Below are 13,206 nucleotides of genomic sequence, written 5' to 3'. Positions count from 1 at the left end.
ATTTTTACTTTTATTCATTTTTTTATTACTCTTCTTTCTGTTTAGTTTTCTTCATTTTATATCTTTAATTGTATTGTTTGACTGGTTTTCCTTATTCTCTCTTTCACATTGTATTTTAATTTTCCTTTTTTCATTTCACTAGTGTTCCAATAACACACTACTCCTAATCACGTACTTTCTATTCTTGTTATACAAATCATATATTTCTCATCATATTATTATTTTTCCAGTACTATTGTAAATAACTGTTGTTCCATACAATTGTAAATACTACACAACACTCCTCCCTCCCTGATCTTAGCCCATTTCATGATCTCCTTGAGCTTTATTACTTTTATGGTTAACTCTATTCTCTTGTATACTATGCCTAGTTTCTATCCTTTACTCTCACTGTATCTCATCATCTAACCTTGAGCAAACACAATGTTTTCTGGATTCAGCTCACAATCCTTCTCCCCTCTAAAGAGAGTCTTATCTCTTTTTCACCTTTTATAAAAGGTAGCTAGTTGGAAGAAATATCACAGTTAACATTATACTTGTCTAAAGGATCTCCTATCTCCTCTACTTGTTGGTGTTTTAAATCCTGTAGAATACTCTTCTGCTGTCTTAATCCGTTTTGTCTTCACCCTGACACTGATCACATACAAAATTAGGTGGGAGCTGTGAACACCAGTAAACCAATTGAAGGAGAGAACCTATCGACAAAGGAACCACCAAAGGGTAAAAACCCAAGTACAACAAAAGAGCCCACACAGAAGAAAGGGCAAACCTAGAACATCCAGACAAGGAGATCAAAGAGACCACACCACTGAATCTCAAAGAAATCCTACCATACAAGTTCACCCTACAAAGACATCTAGCAAAGTGGATCATCAGGAAGCTCAAAAACAAACAAAAAGAGTCACCTAAAATGTGGAGACAAAAAAAGAACCTGCAATCAAAAGGAATGGAAGACTCCCTACTAAAAGAGCTAAATGAAATGCAGGTAAGCACACTACCAGATAAAGCAGTCAAAAAATGGTTATAAGGATGCTCAAGGAACTCATAGATAAGTACAAGAAACTGGGTGAGAACTACAATGGTATGAAAAAGGAAATATAAACTATAAACAAAAACCAGGGGGAAACGAACAATAACATTTTGGAAATAAAAAGACACACTAGAAGGAATTACAAACAGGCTGTATGAAGCAGAGGACCAAATTAGTGAGCTGGAAGTCAAGGAGGAAAGAAACACCCAGGTAGAACAGCTGTGTGAAAAAGACTAAAAAATATGAAGATAGCTTAGGGAATTCCAAGATAACATGGAATGCAACAGCATTTGAGTCACAGGGAAACCAGAAGAAGAAGAAAAGGAACGTGGGATAAAAATACTGTTTGAAAAAATAATGACACAAAACTTTCCAAACCCTGGAGAGGGAAAAAACTATGCAAGTTCAGGAAGCATAGAGTGTCCCAATCAAGATGAACCAAAAGAGGCCAAATCCATGCCATGATTATAATGCCAAGTTTTAGAGACAAAGAGAGAATCTTAAAAGCAGCAAGGGAGAACTAAGAAGTGACATACAAAGGGGCTCTGATAAAGCTAGCAGCTGATTTCTCAACAGAAACACTACAATCCAGGACAAAATGGCAAGTGATATTCCAAGTAATGAAAAACAAAGGCCTGCGACCAAGGTTGCTCTACCCAGCAAGAATCTCAATTAAAATGGAAGGTGAAATAAGGAGTTTGCCAGACAAAACAGACTAAAAAAATACATCTCCACCAAACCAGCACTACAAGATATAGTAAAGGGAATACTATAAGAAGAGAAAAGTGAGAGAGAGGGAGGAACACAGGTACAAAGGGGGGGATGAATAAATAACTATCAATAATAACCTTAAATGTTAATGTAATAATGATCCAATCAAAAGACATAGAGTAGATGAATGGATAGGAAAAGATGACCCACACATATTTGGCCTACAAGAGACCCACCTCAGAACAAAAGGCCTACACAGACTGAAAGTGAAGGGTTGGAAAAAACTATTCCAAGCAAATGGACAAGAAAGGAAAGCTGGAGTAGTGGTACTCGTATCAGACAAAATACATTTTAAAACAGGGGCCATAAAAAGAGATCCAAAAGGTCACTTCATAATACTCAAGGGAAGAATCCATCTAGAAGACATAAACATTATAAACATATATGCACCCAACATAGGAGCACCCAAATACATGCAGAAAATCTTGGAAGACTTCAAGAAATATATTGAGATCAACACACTTATAGTAGGGGATTTTAACACCCCACTGTCAAAAATAAATAGATCTCCCAAACAAAATATCAACAAAGATACTGATTGCAGCATTTAACAATGTCCTATCAAATGGACTTAACTGATATATATAGAACCTTTCATCCCAATGAGGCAAAATACACATTCTTTTTGAATGCACATGGAACAGTTTCAAAGATAGGCCACTTGATAGGACACAATACAAGCCTCACCAAATTAAAAATATATGAAATCATATCAAGCATTTTCTCAGACCACAAGAGACTGAAACTAGAAACCAACCTCAAGGAAAAACTGGAAAACACTCAAATTCATGGATATTGAATTAGCATGCTATTAAACAATGAATGGATCAAGAATAGGACCAAGGAAGAAACCAAAAGTTTCTGGAAACAAATGAAAATGAATTCACTGCAATCCAAAACTTATGGGACACAGAGAAGGCAGTCCTGAGAGGGAAGTTCATAGCAATACAGGCATACCTAAAAAAGAGAAGAAAATGAAATAAATAACCTTACCCTATACCTACAAGAACTGGAAGAACAAAAGCAAAGACATCCCAGAGAAAATAGAAGGAAGAAAATAACCAAAATCAGAGCAGAATTAAATGACAGAGACTAAAAGAACAATTCTAAGGATCAATAAATCCAGGAGCTGGTTCTTTGAAAAGATAAACACAATTGACAAGCCTTTAAGCAGGCTCATCAAGAAAAAAAGAGAGAGGACCCAAATAAATAAAATCAGAAATGAAAGAGGAGATATTACAACTAATACCACAGAAATACAAAAGATGGTAAGAAATTACTACAAAGAACTATATGCCAAGAAATTTGAAACCCCAGGTGAAATGGACAAATTTCTAGAAAAATATAATCTTCTAAAACTGAAGGAAGAAGAAACAGAAGCCTCAACAGACCAATAAGAGCTGACAAAATTGAAACAGTAATCTAGAAACTACCAGCATACAAAAGCCCTGGACCACATGGTGTCACAGGAGAATTTTACAAAACTTTTAAGGACAAGCTAACCTGTATCCTTCACAGACTAATTACAAAAATTCCAAGAAGACAAAACACTACCAAAGTCTTTTTATGAAGCCAGCATCATCGTAATCCTCAAATGAGATAAAGACACAACAAAGAAAGAAAACATCAGGCCAATATCGCTGATGAACATAGATGCTAAAACCTCAACAGAATATTGGCAAACCGCATCCAGCAACACATTAAAAAGATCATGCACCATGATCAAGTGGGATTCATCCCTGGGGTGCAAGGATGGTACAATATGCACAAATCAATAAATGTAATACATCACATAAAAGCAAAGACAAAAATCACATGATCATATCAATAGATGTGGAAAAAGCATTTAATAAGGTACAGCACCCATTTATGATAAAAACACTCAGCAAAGTCAAAGTATAGGGAGCATTCCTCAACATAATAAAGGCCATATATGAAAGACCTACACCCATCATCATATTCAATGGGCAAAACCTAAAAACTTTCCCACTAAAATCAGGAACAAGAAAAGGATGTCCACTTTCACCACTTCTATTCAATATAGTATTGGAAGTCCTAGCCACAGCAATCAGACAAGGCAAAAAATGAAATAAAAGGCATTCAAATTGGAAAGGAGGAAGCAAAAGTGTCATCATTTGAAGATGACATGCCAGCATACATAGAAAGTACTATAGACTCCATCAAATAACTACTCAACTTAATAAATGAATTTGGCAATACAGAAGGATACAAAGTCAATATTCAGAAACCAAGGGCATTTTTGTATACTAACAGTGAAATATCAGAAACAGAAATCAGGAAAAAAATCCCATTTGATATAGCAACAAGAAAAAAAATACCTAGGGATAAACCTAACCAATGAGGTAAAAGATCTCTACTCAGAAAACTACACAACACTGAAAAAAGAAATTGAGAAAGACACAAACAAATGGAAGCATGTACCATGTTCATGGAATAGAAAAATTAACATCATCAAAATGTCCATACTACCCAAAGCAATTTATAGATTCAACACAATTCCTATTAAAGTATCAGTGGCATATTTCAGAGATACATAACAAGAACTTCAAAAATTTATATGAAACCATCTAGGACCCTGAATAGCTGCAGAAATTTTGAGAAAGAAGAACAAAGTAGGAGGGATCACAACACCTGGTATCAAACTGTATTGCAAGGCCACTGTAATTAAAACAGCCTGGTACTGGTATAAGAACAGACACATAGACCAATGGAACAGAATAGAGAGCCCAGAAATAAACCCAAATCTCTATGGTCAATTAATATTCAACAAAGGGGACAGAAGCATGGAGTAAAAATACCCTCTTCAACAAATGGTGTTGGGAGATCTGGACAGCTACATGCAAAACAATGAAACTCTATACACAAAACTTACACCATACAAAAAGTAAATAAGGTGGATAAAAGACTTAAATATAAGTTGTGACACCACACAAGTCCTAGAGAAGAACATAGCCAGGAAAATCTCAGATATTCCACACTGCAATACTTTCACTGATATGTCGCCTAGAACAAGGGACATAAAGGAAAGAATAAACAAATGGGATCTCATTAAAATAAAAAGCTTCTGCACAGCTAAAGAAAACAGCATTAAAATGAAAACAGAGCCAACTCTATGGGAAAACATATTTGTCAATGATACCTCAGTCAAAGGTTTGATCTCCAAAATATATAAAGAACTCACACGAGTGCACTCCAGGAAGACAAAAACCCAGTGAAAAAATGAGCAAAGGACTTGAATAGACACTTCTCCAAGGAGGACATACAAAGGGTCCAGAGACATATGAAAAAATGCTCAGCATCACTAGACATCAGAGAAATGCAAATTAAAACCACAATGAGACACTATTTCACACTACTCAGAATGGCCATAATAAATCAACAAACAAGTGTTGGAGAGGATGTGGAGAAAAAGTAACCCTAGTGCACTGCTAGTGAAAATGCAGAGTGGTGCAACCACTATAGAAAACAGTATGGAATTTCCTCAGAAAACTAAAAATGGAACTGCCTTTTGACTAGGCAATTCCACTGCTGGGATTATATCCTAAGAACCCTGACACCCCAATACAAAAGAACCTATGCACCCCAATGTTCATAGCAGCACAATGTATAATAGCCAAGTGCTGGAAGCAACCTAAGGGCCCATTAGTAAATGAATGGATCAAATACTATGGTATATTTACACAATGGAATACTATGCAGCAGAAACAGAGAAAGAGCTCCTACACTTTGCGACAGTGTGGATGGAACTGGAAATTATTATGCTAAGTGAAATAAGCCAGGTGTTGAAAGACAAATACCATATGATCTCACTTATTAGTGAACGTAATCAAAAAAACAAACAAGCAAAAAAATATAACCAGAGACACTGAAATTAAGAACATACTTAAAGTAAACAGAGGGGAGGTGCAAGAGGATAATGGGAGGAAAAGGAGGAAGAGTTTTCAGGACCATGTACAAACAACACATGGGCAAAACCAAAGAGGGGTATGATCAAGGGTGGAGAGTGAGGATGGCTGTTGTGGAAGGGAATGATGGGGGTAAAGTGGAGACAAATGTACTTGAACAACAATTAAAAAAGAAATTAAGAAAAAGAAATTCTCTCTTAAGGTGAAGAACATTATGTCTGAATTTATTTCTAAATTTTAAAGTGTTGCCTTTCACATTGAGTATTTAATCCATCTTTTCCCTATTAAGATCTTGACTTGTTTTGTCAAGTGCTTTCCCTGAATGTCCTATATTTTCCTATTATAGAAAATGGCATTTTAAAAATAAAAATGTTAAACTATTTATTGCTGTTATCAAGAATTATTTATATTTATTGATATATTCACCCAACTTGCTATACTCTTTTATTCTTTTTTAAAAATATTTTATTTATTTATTTTTAGAGAGGGAAGGGAGGGAAATAGAGAGAAACATCAATGTGTGGTTGCTGGGGGTCATGGCCTGCAACCCAGGCATGTACCCTGACTGGGAATCGAACCTGCGACACTGCTATACTCTTTTATTCTAAAAAATACTATCTTCAGATTTGTTTGGGTTTCTATGTAAAACTGAAAACAAAATCTGAAATCACTATGCTGACTAGTTCTCTAGAGAAATGCTGACTAGAAGCTGTGATTGAGGCATTACTGATTTTAAAGGAAATACTTATGACACATTACCATTAAAAATGATATTTATTAAAGGCTTTGGTAGAATTCCTTTACCAAATTAGAAAACTTCCCTACTATTCTTTTTTATTACTAAAGTATAGTTGACATGCAATATTGTATTAGTTTGTAGTGTGCATAGTTGACATTTGTATCTCATAATGTGATCATCATAGTAAGTCTAACAAATATATGCCACCATACACATTCATTATGATATTACTGACTGTTTCCTGTGCTATACATTACATCTCTATGAACTACTTATTTTATTATTGGAAATTTGTACCTCTTATTCTGCTTCACCCTTTTCACTGATTTCCCTAACTTCCACCCCTGCCAACCATCAGTTTATTCTTTGTATGTATGAGTGTATTTCTGTTGTTTTGTTTGTTCATTTGTTTTACATGAGGGTTCCCTTTTTCCACATCTTTGCCAAATTATTTGTTGACTCTTGATAATAGCCATTCTGACTAATAGCCATTCTGAAGTGTTATCTCATTGTGGTTTCAATTAGCATCTTTCTGGTGATTAGTGATGTTAAGCATCTTTTCATATATCTGCTGTCTATCTGTATTCCTTCTTTGGAGAAATGTCTATTTAAATTATACTGTTTTTCTCATGCTGAGATGTATGAGTTGTTTATATATTCTGGACATTTACCCATTATTAGATGTATTATTTTAAGTATATATCTTCAAATATCTTCAACCAAAAACACATTTGAAAAAAGTTTGTCTTTTTGTGTTGGTGGTTTTCTTCACTGTGCAAAATCATTTTTAGTTTGATGTAGTCCTATTTGTTTATTTTTGCCTTCTTTTTTGCACTCTCTCAGAAGGACATAACCCAAAAATATACTGCTAAGACTAATATCAAAGAGTTTACTATATTTGTTTTTTTCCAAGAGTTTTATGGTTCTGGGTCTTACATTGAATATTTAATCCATCTTGAGTTTATTTTTTTCTGTGGTGTAAGAAAGTGGTCCAGTTGTGTCTGTCCAGTTTTCCCAATACCACTTATTTAAGGGGCTTTATTCCATAGTATATGGCAGCTTCTTTTGCCATAGATTAATTAACCATGTGAACCTGGGTTTATTTATGAGCTCTTTATCCTATTTTATTAACATATGCATCAGTTTTTGTGCCAGGACCATATTGTTTTGATCACCATATGTTTGTAGTACAGTTTGAAATTAAGGAGCTTGATAACTCCAACTTTGTTCTTTGTCAAGATTGCTTTGGCTATTAGGGGTCTTTTGTGGCTCTATATTAACTTTTGAATTTTTTGTTCTAGTTCTGTAAAAAAAATGACATTGGTATTCTGAGCATGATTGGATTAAATCTGCAGACTGCTTTGGGTAGTATAGACATTTCATCAATATCAGCCCTTCTAATCCATGAGCTTGTATGTCCTTTCATCTACTTGTGCTGTGTTTGATTTCTTTCATCTATATCTTATAGTTCTCAGAGTACAAATATTTCATCTCCTTGGTCAAATTTATTCCTAGGTATTTTATTCATTTGCATGCAATTGTAATTGGGACTATTTTCTTCATTTATCTTTCTGATATTTTGTTATTAGTGTATAAAATGCAAGATTTTTGAATATTAATTTTGTATCCTGAGAACTTACTAAATTCAGTTATTGATTCTCATAGTGTTTTGGTGGGCTATTTAATGTTTTCTATATATATTATCATATTCTCTTCAAACAGTGACAGTTTTACATCTTTCTTTCCAATTTGGATTTTTTAAAAAATTTCTCTTACTTTTCTGATTGCTAAGGCTAGGACTTCCAATACCATATAGAATAAAGTGGTGAGGGTAAGCATCCATGTATTCCTCCTTATCTTAGAGGGAAAAGTTTCAGCTTTTTACCATTGAGCATGATGCTTCCTATGGGTTCACTATAAGAAGCCTTTATGATGTTGAGGTATGTTCCTTCTATATACACTTCATTGAGAGGGTTTTTTATTATAAATAAATGTTGAGTTTTATCAAATGCTTATTTTGCATCTGTTGAGTTAATCATATGATTTTTCACATTGACTGATTTGCAGATATTAAAACATTCTTGCATCCTTGCAATAAATACTACTCTATCATGATGTGTGGTGTCTTAACATATTCTTGAATTCAGTTTGCCAATACAGTCATGACTGTTATAACAACATTTCAGTCGCTGATGGGCCACATATACAACAATAGTCTCATAAGATTATAGTAGAAATTTTCCTATCACCTAGTGATGTCACAGCCATCTTGACATTATAGTGCAATGTCCATTATTCAGATGTTTGTGGTGATGCTGATGTAAACAAATCTACTTTACTTCCAGTTGCATAAAAGTATGACTCATACAATTACAATAATAGACTATACCATCTAGGTTTATGTAAGTGCACTCTATGATGTTTGCTCAATAGCAAATTTACCTAATGAAGAATTTCTTAGAATATATCTTTGTTCTGAAGTAACACACAACTGTATTTTATTGAGAATTTTTATATCTATTTTAATCTGGGGTATTGGCTTTCAAGTTTCTTTTTTTCCTTTCTTTTCTTTTCTCTTATTTTCCTTTCTTTTTTGTAGTGTATTCATCTGGTTCTGGTATTAAGGTAACACTGGCCTTTTAGAATGAGTTTAGAAGCATTTTCTTCTCTTCAATATTTTGGAGTAGCTTGAGAAGGATAATTTTTAATTATTCTTTCAGTATTTGGTAGCATTTACCTGTGAAGTAGTCTGCCATTTGAATTTTGTTTGTTGGAAGTTTTTTGATTACTGATACAATTTTGTTACTAGTAAACACTCTGCTCAGTATTTCTGTTTCTTCATGGTTAAGACTTGGAAGATTGTACTTTTTTAGAAGTTGGATATTCTAGATTGTCCACCTTGATGGTGTATAATTGTTCACAGTATTCTTTTATGATTCTTTGTACTTCTGTAGTGTCAATTATAATTTCTATTTCATTTCTGATTTTATTATTTGGGTTCTCTCTCTTTTCTTCTTGACATGCCTGGCTAAATGTTCATTAAAGTTGCTTATCTTTTCAAAGAAACAACTCTTAGATTCATTAACATTTTCTATTATTTTTAGCCATTATTTTGTTAATTTCCTGTCTGATCTTTATTATTTCCTTCCTTCTACTCTGATTTTGTTTTTCTTCTTTTTATAGTTTTTTTAGTTGTAATGTGAATTTTCTTTTTTCTTGAGGTAGGCCTGTATCCCTATGAACTTCCTTCTTGGAACTGCTTCTGCTGCATTGCATGAAATTGGGAAAGTTGTGTTTCCATTTTCATTTGTCTCAAGGTATTTTTCAATTTTCTCTTTGATTTCTTCATTAACCCACTGGTTGTTTAGTAGCATATTGTTTAGTCTCCACACATTTGTGTTTTTCTTAGTTTTCTTCTTATAACTGATCTTTTGTTTGATAGCATTGTGGTCGGGAAAAATGCTTGATAAGATTTCAATCTTAAATGTATTGAGACTTGTTTTGTGGCCTATCATGTGATCAATCCTGGAGAATATTTCATGTGCACCTGAAAAGAATGTGTATTCTGCTGGTCTCGGATGTAATGTTCTGTATATATCTATTAAGTGAAGGTGGTCTTATGTGTCATGAAGGCCAATATTTCCTTTTTTTATTTTGTCCAGATGATTTATCCATTGATGTAAGTGGGGTATTAAAGTCCTCTACCATTATTGTAAACTCTCCTTTTTTGTCTGTTAATATTTTTTTAATATATTTAGCTGCTTCTGTGTTGGGTACATAAATATTTATGAATGTTATACCCTCTTCTTGGATTGACTCCTTTATTGTTATGTAGTGCCCCTCTTTGTCTCTTTCTTAAAAGATTTTATTTACTTTTAGAGAAAGGGGAAGGGAGAGAGAAAGAGGGAGAGAAATATCAATGTGTTGTTGTCTCTCATGCACCTCCTACTGGGGACCTGGCCCACAACCCAGGCATGTGCACTAACTGGGAATTGAACAAGTGACTCTTTGGTTTGCAGGCCCACACTGAATCCACTGAGCTGAACCAGCCAGGTCTTTTTATAGCTTTAGTTTGAAAGTTCATTTTGTCTGATATGAGTATTGCTATCCCAGATTTCTTTTTGTTTTTATTTGCATAGAACATCTTTTCCATCCCTTCTCTTTCAGTCTATATGTATCTTTAGATCTGAAGTCTCATGTATACAGTATAAAAATGGGTCTTGTTTCTAAAAAAAATATTCAGCTACCCTATGTCTTTTCAGATTGGTACAGTTAGTCCATTTACATTTAAAATAATTATCAACAGGTATGTTCTTATTGACATTTTGGTTTTTGGTTGTATTTGTAGTTCTCTGTTCCCATCTTCTTCCCTTAGTCTCTTCCCTTTTGGTTTGATGGTTTTTATTAATGTTATGTTTGGGTTCCTTGCTCTTCATTTTTTTTGTGTAACTTGTAGGTTTTTGGTTTGTGGTTACTAGAGGTTCATATATATTAACCTATTTATATAGTAGTATATTTCAGTTGATAACTATTTAAGTTCCTATACATTCTACATTTTTACTCCACCCCATGATTTATGTTTTTGATGTCATATTTTAGATTTTTTGTTTTCTGTATCCCCTAACTACTTATTGTAGCTATAATTTATTTGCTCTTTTTTGTTTTTTACCTTCATACTAGCTTTTCATTTGGCTGATCCACTGCCACTACTATATAATTGACTTTACTAGTGTGAGTTTTTATCTTTCATTTATTTTCTTATTTCTGTTATGGCTTTTTCTTCTATACTTAAAGAACAACCTTTAACATTCCTTGTGAAGCCAGTATAGCAGTGGGCTTAAAGTTTTTCTTTAGGTCCTGTTTTTTTTTTTTTTTTTTTTTAATAATAACCTTGTAGGGTAGAGTATTCTTGGTTGTAGGTTCTTTCCTTTGAGCCCATTAAGTATATTCTATCACTCCCTGTGCTCTTCAAAGTTTTACTTAAAAATCAGCTGATAGACTTACAATGCTTTCTTTGTTTGTGAGTAGTTATTTTCCTCTTGCCTCCTTCAAGATTCTGTCTTTATCTTCAACATTCTCTGTGTTCATTATTATATGCCTTGTATCTCTGTGGGTTCATTTTATTTGGGACTCTCTGTGCTTTCAGGCCTCGAATGTCTATTTCTTTCCCCAGGTCACAAAAGTTGTCAGCCATTATTTCTTTAAATACATTTTATGCTCCTTTATCTCTCTTCTCCTGGAACTCCTTATAATGTGAATGTTAGTATGCCAGAACTTATCCCAAAGGTCTCTTAAACTATCCCATGTTTTTATAATTATTATTTTTTTAATTTAGTGATTTCCATTATTCAATCTTCCAGGTTGTCAATCCATTCTTCTGTAATATCTAATCTGTTGTTGATTCCCTCTATTGTACTTTTCATTTCAGTTATATTCTTCAGTTCTGATTTTTTTTAACTCTTTGTTACAGTTTTCACTGTGCTCCTTTATTCTTCTCTCAAGTCTGGTAAGCACTCAAAGCATTACTTTGAATTCTTTACTAGGCAAATTACTTACCTCTCTTTCACTAGAGTTTTTTGGGGGAGGGTCTTGTTCTTTCATTTGAATGCATTCCTTTGTCTCCGTAGTTTAACTTTCTGTGTTGGTTTCTATAAATTAGATGAAACATCTAACTCTCCAAATCTTGGAGTAGTGGCCTTGAGTAACAGTAATCTTCATGTAGACTGTATATGTATGGTGGTTTTGGCCATGAGCAGCTCCTGGATGCTCTGGTGGGCTGGTTGGCCTGGTCAGTGGCAGACACAGGTCAGGGTACTCTGGGGCATGTGTGCCTAGGAATGTCCTGATTGACTGACTGCCTGGAGTAGGCACCGGCCAAGGAGGGCCAACATGCATTGTGGTGGCCTTATAAGGCTGACTAGAGACTTGGAGGAACTTCCAGCATGTGCTATCTAGGTAGTGAACATAAAACTGACACTCACTAGCATGTCCCTGCAGTTCTCCACACATTTGACAGGTGCCTTAGGATTTTTTATGTATAGTCTAGGTACACTTTAAATTGCTCATTTATAGCAGTTCCCCAGGGCAGGCAAATCTGAGTATGGGCCTCTCAGTTATGTCCCTCCTGCTGTAGGTGCCTTGTCAGGGTAGGGTTCCCATGGTTACCACATCACTCACCCTTCTCTATGTATTCCCTCTCTTGTTAGTTGTGCAGAAGCTGTTAAATCAGTCCTCAGCTGTTTTCCAGGAGGAATTTCTCTATATGTATACATCTAGTATGTCTTTGGAAGGAGGTGAGTTCTGAGTCTTCCTGTTCTACCATCTTCTGCAATCAAATCCCTATTATTCTTGGTTTGCTACAAATTATGAATGAGTGTTGAATTTATCTAAATTATTTTATGTATATTTGTAATGAACATCTATTTTTCTCCAGTGATATATTAATATGACTAATTGCATTAATGCATATAAAACCAATTTTAACATGTTATATTAAACCCAACTTGGCCATTATAATGTTTTAAATGCCAATGAATTGAGTTTTCTATTAGCTTTAGTTTTCTTTCTTTTTTTTTTAACCTATGATTATGAGGGAGGCTAGCCTGTAATTTCCTAATTTTGTAGTGTCCTTAGTTGGTTTTGGTATTAGGTAATAGCTTCATAAAATTTTCTGAGGGTTTTTCTTTACTTTCTTTTCCTTAGAAAGACTTTGAATACGATCCCAATAATCTTCTTATTGA

This window comes from Phyllostomus hastatus, unplaced genomic scaffold, assembly GCF_019186645.2.
Source record: "Phyllostomus hastatus isolate PE091 unplaced genomic scaffold, TTU_PhHast_1.1 phas_contig_38, whole genome shotgun sequence".
NCBI classification, from domain to species: Eukaryota; Metazoa; Chordata; class Mammalia; order Chiroptera; family Phyllostomidae; genus Phyllostomus; species Phyllostomus hastatus.
The sequence above is the reverse complement of the archived record's forward strand: the minus strand, read 5'-3'. Positions refer to the sequence as shown.